This window comes from Lactuca sativa, chromosome 3, assembly GCF_002870075.4.
Source record: "Lactuca sativa cultivar Salinas chromosome 3, Lsat_Salinas_v11, whole genome shotgun sequence".
NCBI classification, from domain to species: Eukaryota; Viridiplantae; Streptophyta; class Magnoliopsida; order Asterales; family Asteraceae; genus Lactuca; species Lactuca sativa.
In genome coordinates this window covers 314,372,823-314,391,903 of record NC_056625.2, presented here as the reverse complement: position 1 = coordinate 314,391,903, position 19,081 = coordinate 314,372,823, and positions in this window count along the sequence as shown.

The following is a 19,081-nucleotide window of genomic DNA, read 5'->3' as shown; positions in this document are numbered from 1 at the left end:
GCAAGAGTTCTAAGAGAAAACAAGAAGTAGCAGTGTGTACAATCAGCCAGAGCCCGAACGGTGATTTCCCATAATACCCTTATTTTTGTGTTATAAGATACTTTTGAGATACCATTTATGCATGATAGAGGATAGACTAGGTATTTCGTATTTTAGGGCTAGAGTTGCTTGATGTGTGATGCCTTAGCCTAGGAGTTGTTGCTATCTGTTATGTGCCTTAAGTATGTGTTGGGTATGAGTATCTAGTAGGAATCATTTAGATAGGGAGTTCTTAGTTAAGAGATAATCTAGGAGAGATACCTAGACGGACATTGGAGGAACTTACTGAGAGAGTAGTTAGATACCCGTGTGGGGTAGAGTTGCTTGCGTTAGGTGACACCTTTTGAGTGTGAGAAGAGCAAATAGAGTTTTAACCTAGAGTGGTTTTACGTGCTGGTGGAGATTATTCAATGCCCGAATGCTGCTTGCTTCGTGCTTTGTGGAACTCTCGTTGATGGGAGTCAGTTACTAAGTGAATATGACGATATTCAGAAGGTAGATGACTGGCATCATAAGGAGTTCTTGAGAAGCTGATGGCAAAGAAGTGTGAGAACCTAGGAAGAGCCTAGGAGTGACCTTAGTCAGATGAGTATGCTAATAGAGGAGAGTATGGGTAGATGTGTCTGGTGGTATGGGCCCGTACTACTGAAAGTAGAGGACCCATACTCGAAACAGGGAGAATTCCAGAGGTTCTAAGTAGCAGATTAAGAGGAGATAACATGGTTCGAGTACCATGATTCGTGGCGGTTAGTGCTTCTGGTTTTACCAGTTATCCTGTTAAGATTGATTAGACTGAGGTTAGATGCGATAGAGTGTGGGGCCAGAGGGCCATGTTGAACGACTTTCAATGGAGCATACCTTCAGAGGGAAATTGAGTTATTTTCCGAGAGATTTTTGGTAAGATGGCGGTTAGATTTGCAAGACTCAGGGATGAGTAGAGATGGTGCTTTATGGTGGATTACGGTCGGAGTTGAGCAATCGATTGATAGTGGAGATGCCACTTTCTGTGACCAGAGTTATGCTATTTTCGGTGAGAAGCAGAAGAGATATTGAGCTTCCAGTTTCTGAGCTTGGAGGTAAACCCTGTGGGGCAGCGTTGGTTGCGATCTTTCACCTGAGTATCTGGGCAATATGTCTGCCGCAAGGTAATATTATAGCATGCGAGGGTCATCACTGTGGACTGAGATGGTAAAGGAAAAGGATATACCCTATTTGAGGATAGTATGGCATATGTTAGCAACAGTGTCGGGTGATCAAGAGGAGTGTATTGCACAGTGGCACTCATTGTCTATGATGGAAATCGAGTGTGGGGGGTGAGGTCTCTGCTCTCATGATAATTCTCATGATGGGATGTTGGTTGGGAACTCGAAGATGAGGAGTGTGATATCTCATTATTTTCAGACTGATTATATTGTTGGATTAATGTCTAAGTCCATAACTATAATTGGTAAGACTTGACCCGACCCGGCATGGTCCATTTGGGTTGCATGGCATCATGCACTTGGATAGACTATAATGAGAGAAATAAGACACTTATGGTTATTAATATATTATAAGTTCTAGTATATTAATAATAAGAATAATAAGATTATTTAATTAGTATTGATCAAGAATTAATCTAGGATTAATTAAGTGATCAAAAGAAGACTAATTAAATATATGGGTTGATTGTGTAAATCATCCATACTTGTATAGTGGGCTAATGCTCCATGGATAATCAAGTTGGGCTAAAACCCATAGGATGGTCCATGGATGCTCCATGGTGTATTTGAACCCATGGATCCAAGGAAATGGAAATTCATGACAATTAGGGTTTACTTTAATTGTAACACTATATAAAGATCTTATTCTTGACAAAATCGGCCACTATGATCACACTAGTGTGTGAAAAAGAAGGGCTAGCCGATTTTCATGAAGTGTAGAATTCTCTCAAGTTATTCCAAGTGTATTTGGTGTTGTGTGAGCCATTTGAGGTGTCACACTTGGGGCACTAGGCACTCAAGCTTCATGAAGACTTTCTACATGAAAAAGGTATGTATTCTATCTTGTTATATTCATTATTTCGTATGCTAGCTGAGGATAATACCTTGGAAGTTCTTATTTGCATGTATAATAGAGAAAACATAGATCCAATGTATTTAGGGTTGCATGTACACTTAGGAGTGTTAGAATGCTCAAAACCCAACATATACATCCCCGATGAACCCTCGCAACCCTGACTATCCTATCATCTGCTATCTCCATGTCAGGTGGATAGTCCAGCTCCCCTGGAGTTCTACTAAATCGCTTGCTATGCACAAGCAAAACAAAAGATTGGGTAGCCTCGGAATCAAATAGTACCATAGCTGATATACCGTTCACTAAGAGCGGTCCTATAAGCAAACATGGAAACATAAGCAATAATCATAAATATTAAAGAGATAATGGAGAAGATACATACCCGTGACGACATCTGGAGCGGCACATGCCTCCTCCGCTGTCAACTGTAAGGCTCTACTCTTCACCGTTGGAGCCTCAGTACGGCCCTGACGGTCATCTATAATCCTCAATGTCGCAGGAGCGGGTGCCACCACCTTCCCTGCCGCTGCCAGACTCGGACACTGGGACCTCATGTGGCCCCTCTGATTGCACTAGAAGCAAATCAGATAAGATGTTGTCGTGATGGTGGTAGTAGCAGTACAATCTTGGCTCACATGACCAGTTCGGTCGCACTTGAAGCAGCCCGTACTCCCTGCCATGCATGCTCCCTCGTGCAACTTGTCGCATTTTCCACAACGGTTGTGGCCTTGCTGGCTCCTAGACCTCTGATATGACACTGTGGGCTTCTTTCCCGAGCCCTCCACACCAGACCCCGACTCCGGCTTCCTCTTTCTCTCCAACTCCAGATCAATCTCTCTCTCACGCGCCCTCGCTATCATATCCTCTAGTGTGCTACAGCTGGATCGGCTGACAAACTGTCTAATATCTCTCCTCAACATCTCATGATATCGAGCCTTTTTCATCTCCTCGTCTGCCACATACTGCGGAACGAGAAGGGCTCTCTCCCTGAACTTGGTGGTAATCTCCGCCACTGTCTCTATCGTCTGCCGGAGGTCCTGGAACTTTCTGGCAAGCTGCTCCAACTCGATAACAGGTGCGAAACCAACCATGAACTTGGTCGTGAAATCACTCCATGTCATCGCATCCAAAACTGTGTCATCACCAATGGCTCGTCCAACCTCCTCCCAGCAGTCACGTGCCCTGTCCTTCATGAGACAGGACGCAAGTCGGACCTTGTCCCCCTCGAGACATCTGCTAGTACGGAAGGCGTTGGCAACATCAGCCAACCACCTGCTGCTAGCTATGGGGTCCCGATCCCCATGATAGTCAGGAGCTCCACATGCCCTGAACTCCCTGAAAGTCAAAGTGCACGACCCCATCACGACCGCCACCTCAGTGCCGAAGGCACTCAACCTCTCGTCCAATAGCTCTAGAATACCCTCCTTGATCGTCCTGAAGATCGCAGGAGTTTGATCAATCATGTTGCGCGTGATCTCAGAGGATATAAACTCCCTCATCTGGTTATCTAGCTGCTCGGCTCCAGAGCCCGAGCCCGATCCCTCACCGGCACCTTAACTTCCTACTGTTGAGGGATCCACTCATACAATAAGGTTCCAGGATTCATCTCAGCCCTCCTTGATTCGAATACGGATCCTCTGCTTTCAGTAGTATGAGCCCAAACTACCTTCCACATCTATCCGTACTTTCCTCAAGAATTTCCTTGACTCGACCAAGTCCATTCTACTATTTCTTCTACACACGCTACTCTCTTCCTAGGCTTTCCCTAAGGAAAATCTCCGACCTACCCTCCACCATCAGTGCATAAGAAGTCCTTGCCGCCTTTCCCTAACTAGCTCATGAATACAATTACATATCAATCAGACTAGATAATTATTCGAATGATAGGGCTCACACTATAATGGTTAGGACTCAAACAAGAGCTGCACAATAGCATTAAAACCTAGCCTTGTCAATTTATTTCGTCCTTATAATATGTAACTTTATCATATTCGTTTACTAGTTAATTAAAGATAATTAGAGCTCCTATAAGCACAAAGCAAGCAGCATTCGGGCATTGAGTATCCATACTCTACTCTAGCTATCATGTTACTGACTAATCAGTACTATCGTACTGCTCAAAACTCATACAAATGGCATACAAGGCATCCTTCCAAGATCCTTAGCCCTAATCTAGCATGCAGTTCTCATACATATAAAGCACGCATACAAGGCATCCTTCCTATATCCTTAGCCCTAATCTAGCATGCTGAACACATAGTCATATCATGTCAAATAACTTGTATGGATAGTTTGGGAAACCTACTTGAGCTCAGCTGATTGCATGCACCACACCCTTTTTCCTTTTTTTAAAACTCTTTTCTCTTTTAAGTTTCTTTTTATAAAAATGATTTTTTTTTGAAAACTTCTATACCAATTCCTTAGTTTGAGTTTAGAGCCGAGAGCTCGCCCAAATCTATTAAACCAATGCTTTGATACCAACTTGAAACGATCCAAAAATCATGACCAAAAATTTTGTTTTAAAAACATTAATAAAACCATAATTACCATTCGATATATAAAACATAAGTCACAATACTCAAAACATCATAACAAAATAAGTGTCAATGTATCTAAATCACATATAAAATATCACAGTGATATCCCAGGCTAAAGAAACTGCGGTGTGTGTCACACCCCCAAACCAGAACAGTAGAAACGTTTGGAGGCGTAGGACGTCATGTACAGTATCAAAAGAATGCACAATAGTAAACAAGCAACAATATCATCCATTGCATTAATACTATAATTTAATACAAGTGTGTTCTGTGTATAGTTTGAAAGACACCAAAATATGAATCAAAATAACAGATGAGTCTCAAATGTGCTCTGTCTTCTCAAAACCTTGTCCAATGTACCTGTCTACTGGTGACCTGAGAATACAAGTTATTTTGAAAGAATAGATCAACATTAAAGCTGGTGAGTTCATAAGTATTTTAGTGTCAAATGTTTGTATAAATTTGATGTAAATGTTTGTAAGTGTTTGATGTAATTATTTCTATCTCCTAGAAAATCCTATATTTTCTACTTATAATGAAATGTAGTCTTCTACCAAGACCCGACTGTTCTGCATGTTTGTTCATTTGTAAAATTGAGTGTTTTTCCCAAGTATGACTATCATTACCAGAAAATAGTTCACGTTACCGTTTATGTGACAATGTGAATGTAATGGGAAAATGACGATGTGTAGTAGTATTGTATATAGTAACTACAGATGTACTAACCACCTTAAACCAATTGTTTAATTAAGGTAAAATGTGATGAGATTATAACCATGGTTGATTGACTAGTAAAACACAACGTTCGAAGACGTCAAAATGGTATGACATTAGTCACCCATAGACCTGCAGGTCCTACTGTAGCTAGCAGCAAGGTGTAGGATGGTGTTAGGGTAAAAGTATTGTTGTAAAGAGTCGAAGTGTGTTCTATATTTCGTATGTAATGTATTTGCTAAGTCATTGTATGTTCGAAGCGTAACTCCTAGACTTAGTATTTTTTTTGTACTCTCAGTTTCCTATAAATAGGGACTGCACATAGAGTTAAATAACGAGTTTTCCATGAATGTTGTCTACTTTTGTACTCTTGTTCATTTGAGAGTAATATGAGCTTAAACCAGATTCTATTTACATTCTATGTTCTTAATTGATCTTTTGCTTGTTTAACTTTGATTCTATTCAGTTTCTCATTACAATTCCTCTTCAATTGGTATCAGAGCAGGAATCAAACTGCAATGATCTGATTTTCATTTTTTGAATCATTTGTTTTTGAGTCATTTTTCGTCTCAAAAAGTTTCCGCATTTTGGTTCTGAAAATCACGTCTGATCTATATATTTGATTAGATTCTGCATTTGAATTGTATAATCGAGTGATCGATTACAAGCTTCTGATCAATTCATTTGATCAAATTTCAAATTCATCAAGTTTTCTGAAATTTTCTCGTTTGTTCATCAATGGCGAACTTCAACTTGAATACAATGACTTCTTATTCTCATCTACTTGGATCATCAACAAAAATTCTGATGCTGATTCCAGAGGACTACGATCAATGGTCGGATCGTATGGAAGACTATCTAAATGGACTGGATGAGGAATTATGGAATTGCATCAAAGGAACAGTTCAACCTCCAATAAATTTTCAGAACATTGGTTCATCTACAAAAATTGCTGTTGTTGAAAATCAATCCACAAGGCTGGAAAACAATGAGAAACGTTGTGTGAGAGAGCTGAGAGGTGCATTGCCACCGGATGTTTACAACTATATCCGTGGTTGTAAAACTGCTAAGGATATCTGGATCACTCTCAAGGAGAAGTATCATGGGATTGAGAAGACGAAGATCAATTTAGTTAAGAAATGTTTGGTAGAGCTGAAGGAGTTCAGACAAAAGGAAAATGAAACAATTGAAAGTTATTATGATCGTCTAAATGAGCTGATTTACCAATGCAATAGGTATGGAATCACAATATCCTTAATGGAATTCAATCTTACTTTTGTCATGGGACTTGGTAAGGAATGGAGAAGTGTGAGTACGATGATTAAGAATCAACAGAGTTTCGACAGTTCATCTCTAAATGATCTGTACAATCAGCTGAAAACACATGAAGATGAAGTTTCGGAAATGATGGAATAGGCAAAACAGAGCATAGTAGGACCACTAGCTCTTGTTTCGAAAGTGTCTGAGGTAGAGACTATTGAAAAAGAGGGTTCGGATGAAGAAGGTTTTCTCATGAACTCTGATGATGAAGCTGTAGCTTTTTATACGAACAATCGAGTTAAAAAGTTTTTCAAGAAGCCTTTTAATCCCAAAGGAAGCAAAGTGATGGAAAAGGAAGCTTCGTGAAGTCTGGTGTGGATGAGAAGAAGAAATTCAAAAAGATTGAGAAGAATGATGAAAAAGTGAAAGAGTCCAAAACTGAGAAGAAACTGAAAGGTGATTTAGGAATAGATTGCCATTATTGCAATGGAGCAAATCATCTTGCGAATGACTGCATACTTCGTAAGAAAGATGAAAAGAAGAATAAAGTGAAGGACAAAGCATACTACACTGAGAGGCTTGAAGAGATTCATACAAAGGCTAAGGGAATGTCGCCTGTGGCAAAAGGAGAAAATGAAGATGACGACACTTATCAGATCTGGTCATCTGGATCTGATGATGAAGAGATGAGGCATCCCACTCATGGTGCAATATTTGCTAAGTTTGAGGATAGAGAAGAAGAAGTGACTGGTCGATGCTTCATGACGAAGTCAAGTGACAAATCTCCAATGAAAACAAAGGTACGTTATATTCTTGAGCCATTTAACATTCCTTTACAAGCATATGATTCTGAAAAAGTTGTTTTTGATGATACTGTTGCTTACTTTGATGCTATTGTTGTGTCTGCTAGTAGCGAAGCAAAGAAACTGAATAATCAGCTGCTAGAGACACAAAAGTTACTTGATACGAAACGAAGCAGAGTAGAGTATCTAGAATTACAATTAAGGAATGTTAACACTGATAGAGAAAATCTAAATAAGGATGTTAGGACGTTACTTGCTCAACGAAGCATCTATTGTAATTCAGCTAAGCGTTTGTATGCAAAATTAACTGCTTTACATCATTCATCTAAGATTAGCAAAGAACAACATCATAAGTTGTTACCTTTTATTGTATATGAGAGAGAAAAAGTTGATATCATGTCGTATGATTGTGAAAATACCATAGTTGATTTTAACAAAGTGCCAGATGATAAATATGCTTATGGTATTGTTAAGATAGATGAATTTCTAAATGCCGATGAACTTGTTGAAATTGTGAATGAAAGTTTGAAAAAAGAAGAATAAGTGAAAATTTTGAAAAGAACTGAACATTCGAAACTTGACTCTCAATTCAACTTTGCTGATATTGATGATAATTCTGATAATATTAGTGAAATCAGTGAAATTGAAGAAGAGGAAAGTATTGATTGTTCTCAGTTTAATGTTACATCTAAGATCGAAGGTAAAGAAATTATTAATGATTTGATAGTTGAGGATGACATTGGAAAACCCTCTACTTCGAAAGTTTGTGTTTTTGATGATGTGGAGATACGAGACAGTCAAATGGATAGTAGTGATGATGAGGAGGACGAAGTCAAAGTTTCATATGATAATAAGTTAGAAAAGAATGTTTTGAATACAACATCCATTCAAAGACTAGTTGTTGAACAAGTCTATGGAGACTCAGAAAAGTTTGACAAAGTGATGAATGAAAAAGGTGCTCACTATTTGGAAACTAATACTGTTGTGTATCCAAATTTTACATGCACAGATGAAGTAGTTTATCCAAATCAATTATTTGTCACAACTGGGAATGCTGAGAGCATCAAGCCAAAGTTTAATGGATTAATTGAAGAAGACAACAAAAGAACTTCAGACGAAGGATTCTTTTCGAATCAAAGCACTTTTGAAAACAACCTAACCAAGAATTCGTATGTTTTTCAAAGACAAAAATCAAAATGAAAATGGGTTGTAAAATCTGAAAAAGAAAAAGAAGTTTTTAAACAAGAAATTGTGGAGATACCTTAAGTTGTGAAACTTAATTCACAAGAATTTAAAACACTTGTTGAAAGATTTTCAAAAGAAAAAGGAGTTTAAAAAAGAAAAGCACAAAAAGCAATTTTTTTGGCATGTAGTGTCAAACGAAAAACAAACATTCGAATCAACAACAAAAAAGAAAAATCCCGCTCTATCCAAATCCAATGTTTTGTCTGATTCACGAGAACGAAAGATCAATAATTTTTCAAATTTAAACTCATCAATGATTTCTCAAACAACGAATCATCAAGATATGATTTTGAAAAGAAAACCACCAAATACTTCTTTTCATTTTGCAACAAATGTAATAGACTCATTTCCTTCAACTAAGCATAAAAGTGATACAAATCAAAAGGTTGAAAATGTTCGAAATTCTGTCAACTATCCAAATTTAAAAACAAGTGACAACCTTGTGAATGTTTGAAAATCAACACATTCTCAAACGAATGTCAAATTCACTCCACAAAAACCAAATTTTCCAAATCCAATAGTTCATAAAGCAACAAAGGTTACACACTCATAAGGTACTTCGGACGTGAAATCAATCAATCATTGGCTTGAAGGACAAGGGAAAAAGTTTCAAAAAGGAAAGTTTTCTCAACAACAGATTTGAAATGCGTATGAAGAGTATTTGAATGAATCTTCAACTGGAAGTTCATTTTCTCAAGATTCAAATATTCTGGTTTAGAGATGGCAACCAATCAACAAAGTTACACAAATTGAGAAGCCTGAGGTGGAATCAAATGAAACTCCAAAACTATCGAAAATTGTGTTTCAATATCTTTAACTGATGATGTTGATTTAATTGATATTGTAAAAACAAAAGTTCGAACTTTGGCTTTGAGTTTGAAATTTTATTCTTTGTTTCAAGCTAATAACCAAGGACCCAAAAAGCCTTGGGTACCTAAATTCTTTACTTAAATGCAGGTATTGTGTGACGAGCAATATGATGAGAAATGATATATTGATAGTGGTTCCTCTCGTCACATGAGTGGTAGAAAGGAGAATTTAAGAGATTTTCAAAGTCTTGAAAATGCTGGAGTGGTGTAATATGGAAATAATCATAAATGTCAAGTTAAAGGTTATGGCAAAGTAACAAATGCCAAACTCACAGTAAATCGAGTTGCTTATGTGGAAGGTCTTCAACATAATTTGATAAGTGTTTTGCAACTTGTTGTGGTCACTGGGAATCAAGTTGTGTTTAACGAAGAAGGAAGCACTTTCAAAAGTTGAAACAAATGAAGTGTTGTTAAAGTTGAAAAGATATGGCAATATGTTCACACTAGATATCAAACCAATTGTAGGTAAACCATATGTGTGTCTACTTTCGAAAGCTTCAAATGATGTCAGTTGGTTATGGCATAGGTGTTTATCACGTCTTAATTTTTGAAACTTGAATAAGCATGTTACAAAAGACTTAGTTCGTGGTTTACCTGTTTTGAAATTTGACAATGATACTCTTTGTGCAGCTTGCGAACATGGAAAACAACATCATAAAGGACATCCAATCATCATCGATTCGAAAATTGTTGAACCATTGGAACTTCTTCACATTGATCTTTGTGGACCATCAACTGTTGACACACTCAACAAGAAACAGTACATTTTGGTTATTGTTGATGATTTTTCACGATTCACTTGGGTATATTTTCTCAGGTTAAAATCTGAAGTTACTAAAACAATGATCGAATTTATCAAGAAAATAGAGATAAGTTTGAAAAAGAATGTTCGAAGAATCAAAAGTGATAATGGGTCTGAGTTTAAGAGTAATGTGATGGATTCGTTTTTCACAAAAAAGGGATTTCACGTAATTTCTCATCACCATATACACCTCAACAAACTGGTGTTGTCGAAGGGAGAAATAGGTCATTGTGCGAAGCGACAAGAACAATGTTGACATATGCGAATCTTCCTCAGTATCTATGGGCTGAAGTTGTATCAACATCATGTTTTACTCAGAATCGATCGTTTATTCATAGAAGATTTAATATCACTCCTTATGAAATAATAAACCATCGAAAACCTAATGCAAAATTCTTTCATGTTTTTGGTTGCAGGTGCTTCATAATGAACTTCAAAGATAATCTTTCGAAATTTCAAGCTAAATATGATGAAGGAATATTTTTTGGTTATTCGAACAATTTAGTTGCATATAGAGTGTTAGACAAACGAACACAAAAAATTGAAGAAAGATTCAATCTTGCTTTTGATGACTATTATGTCAAACAAGTGGAAAGACAGTTTAAACAAAAACCTATTCTAAATGAATCAAATAATCAAACTGAGGATATTAATTCCATCAATTTTGATTATGATTTAATTTTTGGTGTCCCAGACAGGGCTGTTGATGCTGAAGTTATTGCTACTGATAATCAAACACCCGAATCCTCGAAACATACTGATGATTCAATAATCACTTCGGATACTATTACAAAAAGCGAAAGTATGCAGAATGTTCGTATGTAAGGGGAGCATACGAGTAAACCTTCAAATTTTGAGGGGGAGCATCCTTTCGAGGGGGAGAAGAATAATATGATGATATTTTCGAGGGGGAGCATCAAAATGACAATTATGTTGAGGGGGAGCACAATGAAACAGAAGAATAAATCTTGATCAAAATGATGAATTTCATGAATTTAATGATAATATTTCTGTTGTAGAATCTAAAAATGAAGATATGTGTGAAGATGCACCATTGGAATTTGATCCAACATATCCACCACTTGAGAAATGGACGGAAAATCATCCAAAAGAGCAACTTATAGGAAATCCACAAGATGGAGTCTTAACAAGAGCTCAGGTTCGTGTGAAAAATGAGGTACTCAATACGAATAAAGAATTATGCATGTTTAATGTTTTTATTTTGAAAATTGAGCCAAAAACAGTTAAGGTTGCTATGGAACACTCAGATTGGGTTGTTGCAATGCAATCTGAACTTGCTGAATTCGAAAGAAATAAGGTTTGGAGATTGATTTCAAAACCAAAAGACGTTTCGATTACCGGGTTAAAATGAATTTTCAAAAACAAAAGCAACGAAGAAGGCAATATCATTCGAAATAAAGCTAGGCTTGTAGTTAAAGATTATACGCAACAAGAAGGTATCGATTATGAAGAAACCTTTGCCCTTGTCGCAGGACTTGAGGTTGTTCGAATATTTTTAGCCTATGCAGCTCATAAAGACTTTGATGTTTATCAAATGGATATCAAATGTGCATTCTGTTGGGTTTTGAGCATTCTAACACTCCTAAGTGTACATGCAACCCTAAATACCTTGGATCTATGTTTTCTCTATTATACATGCAAATAAGAACTTCCAAGGTATTATCCTAATCTAGCATACAAAACAATGAGTGTAACAAGATAGAATACATACCACTTTGATGTAGAAAGTCTTCATGAAGCTTGAGTGCCTAGTGCCCCAAGTGTGACACCTCAAATGGTTCACACAACACCAAATACACTTGGAATAACTTGAGAGAATTCTAAACTTCATGAAATCGGCTAGCCCTTTCTATTCTCACTCTAGTGACCGATTTTTGTCAAGAATAAGATCTTTATATAGTGCTACAATTAGGGTAAACGCTAATTGTCATGACTTTCCATTTCCTTGGATCCATGGGTTCAAATACACCATGGAGCATCCATGGACCATCCTATAGGTTTTAGCCCAACTTGATTATCCATGGAGCATTAGCCCACTATACAAGTGTGGATGATTTACACAATAAACCCATATATTTAATTAGTCTTCTTTTGATCACTTAATTAATCCTAGATTAATTCTTGATCAATACTAATTAAATAATCTTATTATTCTTATTATTAATATACTAGAACTTATAATATATTTATAACCATAAGTGTCTTCTTTCTCTCATTATAGTCTATCCAAGTGCATGATGCCATGCAACCCAAATGGACCATGCCGGGTCGGGTCAAGTCTTACCAATTATAGTTATGGACTTAACCCGACCCGACCCGGCATGGTCCATTTGGGTTGCATGGCATCATGCACTTGGATAGACTATAATGAGAGAAATAAGACACTTATGGTTATTAATATATTATAAGTTCTAGTATATTAATAATAAGAATAATAAGATTATTTAATTAGTATTGATCAAGAATTAATCTAGGATTAATTAAGTGATCAAAAGAAGACTAATTAAATATATAGGTTGATTGTGGAAATCATCCATACTTGTATAGTGGGCTAATGCTGCATGGATAATCATGTTGGGCTAAAACCCATAGGATGGTCCATGGATGCTCCATGGTGTATTTGAACCCATGGATCCAAGGAAATGGAAAGTCATGACAATTAGGGTTTACCCTAATTGTAACACTATATAAAGATCTTATTCTTGACCAAAATTGGCCACTAGTATGATTCTAGAGAGGGCTAGCCGATTTCATGAAGTGTAGAATTCTCTCAAGTTATTCCAAGTGTATTTGGTGTTGTGTGAACCATTTGAGGTGTCACACTTGGGGCACTAGGCACTCAAGCTTCATGAAGACTTTCTACATCAAAGAGGTATGTATTCTATCTTGTTACACTCATTGTTTTGTATGCTAGATTAGGATAATACCTTGGAAGTTCTAATTTGCATGTATAATAGAGAAAACATAGATCCAAGGTATTTAGGGTTGCATGTACACTTAGGAGTGTTAGAATGCTCAAAACCCAACAGTGGTATCAGAGACTAGGCTTGTTTTCTTGTTATACTTGTAAAACTGCTTAAAAAATCGAAATCGTTGCTGTCTGATCGTCAGACTCGGCGAGTCCATCCGGAGACTCGACGAGTCCATGCCTAAAAAGTGATCAAATCGATCCAACTCGCCGAGTTGGTTCATGCACTCGACGAGTTGGACCCCCAGACAGCATAAATTCGACTTTTTTGGCTGGAATTGGACTAGGAACATTACCCTAAGTTGTTTTTGAACTTATAAACTTGTTTTTGATGCGGTAATGTTCATGCTAATCCAATTTCTAAGATAATTGTCAATAAATTCATGTTAGTTTAAGGTTTAGACTAATTACATGAAAAAGTTTGATTTGAATTATCTTGTTCTTATGAGTTGCTTAGATTAATAGAAAAGTTGAGTGAAATAGTTGTTTTCAATCCAAATTAATCTAAGAGTTGATTCTAAAATGTGTTTTTGTAACTTGTCCTCAAGTTATATGAAAAGTCACATTTAAGTTTCATAAAACTCATAAAAGTTGGCAATGGTTACAAAAGATGAGGAGTCTTGTCCTTAAGTTATGGAGGTTCAAGAGTCACTTCATTAATAAAAATAAATTAAAAAAGTGTAACCTTAATTAATTCCATAAGTTATAAAATAAAGAAAAGTTAATTCTTTTATTAGTTTAAAGTCTTCCATAACTTGTCCTCAAGTTATGGAACTTGAAGAGTTTTTGGATTAAAACTACTTTAAACTCATAAGTTATGGAATTAATTAGTTTTGAATAGTTTCAAAACTTGCCCTCAAGTTTTGGAATTTGTAAAGTTTTCTCTTATGAATACTTTAATTCCAAGTTAGCCCTTAGAATTTTAAAAGTTAAAATCCAACCCTTATACTTTATAATATTATAAGTTAATAATATATATATATATATATATATATATATATATATATATATATATATATATATATATATATATGTATATGTATAAGAGTAAAGTCAGTCTTACCGCTAGTACGCCTCATTCACGAAGCCGGTCTATAAGGTGGGTATAAGGCTGTTGCATATAAAATGGCAACTTAATGGGTGTCCACTCTCACCCACCGCTTGCTTTACTGGTGGAGGGTCGTTAGCCGAACGGGTTTGACAGGACTAGAATTCTCCGTTCCTTAAAAGTATTAATGATAAATACTAAGTAACTAAACCTTTTATAAATACCCAATCTTAGTTACTTAGGAAAATGTGAATAAGGTGCTATTCCATGAAATTAGACTTTGCACTTTGTTTAAGTCGGTTAGTGGAGCGTGTGTGGTTAATCGGTACACTAACTCGTATTCAACAAGGTAGGCAAAGGGTAACTTAATGTTTATCATAGTATCAATGGAGCATGTTTGGTTAACCGACACATCGATTGAGGGGTAAACACTTAAGGGTACCAAGTAATTTGAATGGTTACTTCACACCTTGATTTATGATCCTCGGCATCCTAGTCACAAAACCTGAAGGGCACACTCGAGATTGAAACATGCCATTGAACAGTTCAATGAATCTCAAAAGATCTAGGACTTTCAAAACCAATTAAAACCTAATAATACATTTCGTTTATCTTGGTGGAAATTGGTGAATCGTCATTCACCTACCTTCAAATATTTTATAGCTTGGATTACGGCATACCTCTTCTAAGTTATAAAATAGTTTGTTGGGTCCTAGCCTTAATATTTCATATTGGGTGTCATATTAAGGACTTTAAATCAACTATCTTGAACATCTCCCAAAAACATGTTTGGTTTAGACATTTATGATCTTCCCAAATCTCTTGAAACAAGCTTTCCTAAATGAAGATGATGTTCCTTGGAAATCATACTTCTTTCACCTCCTCCAATTATTCTCCCTAACCCACAAGTTATTGAAAAGTTTAAGGTCACTCAAGCCCTATTGGCAAGGCAAGGTCTAGGTGTGATCACATCTTGGAGATGTAGTCACATATTGACAAGCCGGGAGAGTTGGGTGTCAAAGTCTTGAGAAAGTTGGTGGTTCAATCACTTTCTAAGTCACATAGTGAGTTCCTTTGGGACACCTATGAAACAGATTATGACAAGACCCTTAATGATCTTATCTATTTGTTAAGATCAACTTCGTTAAAACTTGATGGACATTGACAATAGTGACACATGAAATCCAGAAAAGCATTCTCTTCCCAATGGAAAGGGATCGGCCATAGTCAACTCGGTTGACCAAATGGTAAAGAGAAAAGCTAAGTCTGTGATAGTCCCGTGTACCATTATCAAAGGGTCTATATGTTTATATTGCCAAAGAAAGGGGCATTGGTTGCGAAGCTGCCAAATTTACCTAAGGATGTTAAAGTCAATAAGTTTGACTCTACTTCAGGTAAAGTCCACTATCTAACTCTGCTAAGTTTCTATTCTGAGATTCTTGATACATGATGTGACTGGGTCACTTGGTGATGTTTTAAGAATCAAAGAAAAGTGAAGAAACTTATAGAAAGAATATGCTGAATCTGATGGCGTAGATGGATTTCTATCGCATAGTTTTAAGATCGGATTCTTGAGCTACTTCTTAGGACTTATGAGATATTGCTTAGGAATAGATAACAACAAGTTTTCATATGGATTGTAAGGATAAGTTTTTCCGCATAGTTTTAAAATAAAAGAAAATTTTTGATTTTATTTATTTTAAAATATCCTTACAATGGCATCTGAGGAAAAAAAAAATTGTTGCTTATATGATTCCATTAATAGCAAGAGTGGAAATATGAAATTGATTCTTTCATTTGTGGTAATGTCTAAATTTACCAAATAAGGAAAGATTCCCATCACCCAAGTTTCAATTGGACTGGAACTTGGAATCATGCAAGTTGTATAGCATGATGAATGAGAACTTTCAAGTATTGGAAAAATTAAGACTAATTACTCGGTCACATGGATGTGTGATTCAAGTAAAGGACTAAGGGACCGAGTAAACATTCTTGTGCACTGATTAAGTCCACCACAAAATATTGATAAGACTATTCGTCATAGTTAACTAAAGCTCAGTATATATGATTATACTTACAAGCTTAAGTGTAACTCTGAGACATTGGAAAAGGTTCCAATGTATGGCAGAGCGAATAAGAAGAATCAAATTAGGCAGAAGGATAAAAGTTTCTGAAATCTGAAAAGATGGGAGAGTACTTTAGTATCATTTTTATGATCATCTTGAAGATTTAGAGATCTTATCACAATTCATCCTCTAAGTGCCTTCTTATAGCTAAGAAGATGAGCTATGAATTGTTGAAGTGGTTAAATCAAGAAGATGATTCATACTTCCTTCCAAAAAAAATTCTTAGAGTCATACTCCAAGATTGTAACTTGAGTGACATGTCTTAGAGAAGGTTTAAAACACTTGTCAAATGTAAGAGTAAAAGTTTTCTACTCTTGTACATTTGAAATTGGTAAGTTGTGATGTTTTGGATAAAACAAAGACCAACTAAGGCCAATTGTGTGAAGTGTTTGTCTTGATTAGAATCCGCACTATCTCTTGGATGTTTGACAAGAGAGTCTTATATGTTAAGAGGACAGTGGGAGTGTGAAAGATCTTGACAGTCTCAAGAACTAATCAAGAATAAAACCTGAAGTTCTTCACTAGCACACGACTTGAAGTTTATAACCTATCGTGTTGACATATTTTGTGCCCATTCCAGTTAAAAGTTGGCTTTGCATATAAGTTCTTAGAGTTCTCAATTTGTTGCACATCAACTTGGAAGCAATGACAGGCCCTTGAGCTGCCAGGTGGCAAGAAATTAAGATTGAGTTCAGTCCATATGAGTTTGGATTTGTCATTATCCTTGTCTTGTGACTATGGTTTTGATAATTCACATGGATAAGAACACATACACCATTAAATCTAAGTGTCATAAGGTTTCTCTCCGATTCATGAAAATGATGGTGAGGAAACACTTTCACTAAGTAGATTTTAGCTAAGATAGCAATTGTGATATTTGCATTCTCAAAGTCGTTAGTGGAGCGTGTGTGGTTAACCGGCACACTAACCTGGACTAGTGAGAAGTGGCAAAAAGGTCTAACCATTATGATTACGGCATCCCTCTTCATAATTGTTTAGACACACAAGTGTGCTATCTAAGGGAAGGTGTATGATTTTGATAAAGTCTTATCAAAACAATCTAGTATCAGAAATCTGAACTTTGGTAAGAAAGTCAATGAAGTACTGATTTCTAGAAGTCCAGCTGATTTATGAGTACATGTCAAAGCTAGTGGGAGCATAAGTGTTATGTTAATAATCATCATGTTAGTGGGAGCATGATAATTATGATAAGTATTGCAAGCTAGCAATGTTAATTATGGAAAACAAAAGTTTCAATTGGGAAAGAGTTGTTTTGCTATAATTAAGGGAGAGGAAATTATACTTCATCTCAAATCTAAAATCTTAGATTAAGGTTTTAATTGTATTTAGTCAAGGATATATATATATATATATATATATATATATATATATATATATATATATATATATATATATATATATATATATATATGAATTTCATGTTGGAATGGCTCAACATAAGAAAATTCTGTATATGGATCCATTATTTGCGTTCTAAAATTCGATTATGATTACGGCATCCCTTTTCATAATCTGAATTATGAGAACTTGGCAAATAGAAATGGAAATGTTATAGCAAAAGACTGGTTTAGTCTTTATGTGAGACATCATGAATCGTGTCCGATATGCTTCAGATATAGGATCGATTACATGTGCTATATTCATCCTTTCGAAAATTTTCCAAATGCCTGGGGCATTAAGAAGGGAAAAGGTTTAGAACTGGATATGACTAAAATGATTAAACAATTGTCGAGGACAATCTAAGATTTACCAAAGATTGGGTACTCAAGGACAGTTGGAAGTATAGTGATAATTTTGGAAGGACCGTATTGACATAATCTGTAAGGAGGCAACTCTTGTTCAGAAGTGATAGTCAAAATGGAATATGGAAATGTTTCAAAGTTAGAAATTATACAATCTATTTAAGATTAGGAAACTTAATGCAAGAAGGATGTTTCTAAGGAGCTGATCTCCTTTGGAATGCTCTGTAATGGTTGTTGTCAAATCTTTCTGACTTTGTGCATAATCATTACAAGAGGATCAATGCATATAAGTTTAGAATCTAATAGATTTCAGTAAATGGCATGAATTTGGAATTCTTGCATTTCCAGTAAGGATTTGGGAGTGTGAAAAGAGAATCATTGAAGTTATGTTCAATGGATCTAGTACACAAGGTAAAGATCATAGACAAACATAGTATGCATACTTGGTGTATGGCATGACTAGTGTTTAGAAAACATAGTGTACATGCTTGGAGCATGGGACAACTATTGTTTTAAATTCAAGAATAAAGTTGATAGCTGAAACAGTATACAATGAATAATGTGTAATCATATGGTGATGAATAAAAGGTGTTTTATTTATGTTCATAGGTTTTGATACCATATTGGATTCAATTATTATTGTGTTTCACTTTGCATGTTTTGACTTTCCGAATAATCTGGGTTATTCTTCCGGAATGACTAAGTTATTCAAACCATCCACAGTCGGTCATATGATGGAAGTAGATATGAATTAAGACTGTCATGGGTTGGCTTGTAGAGGTCTAAGGTGTTGGACAAAGCGCTACAACACTCATGAGTGCTCATAAG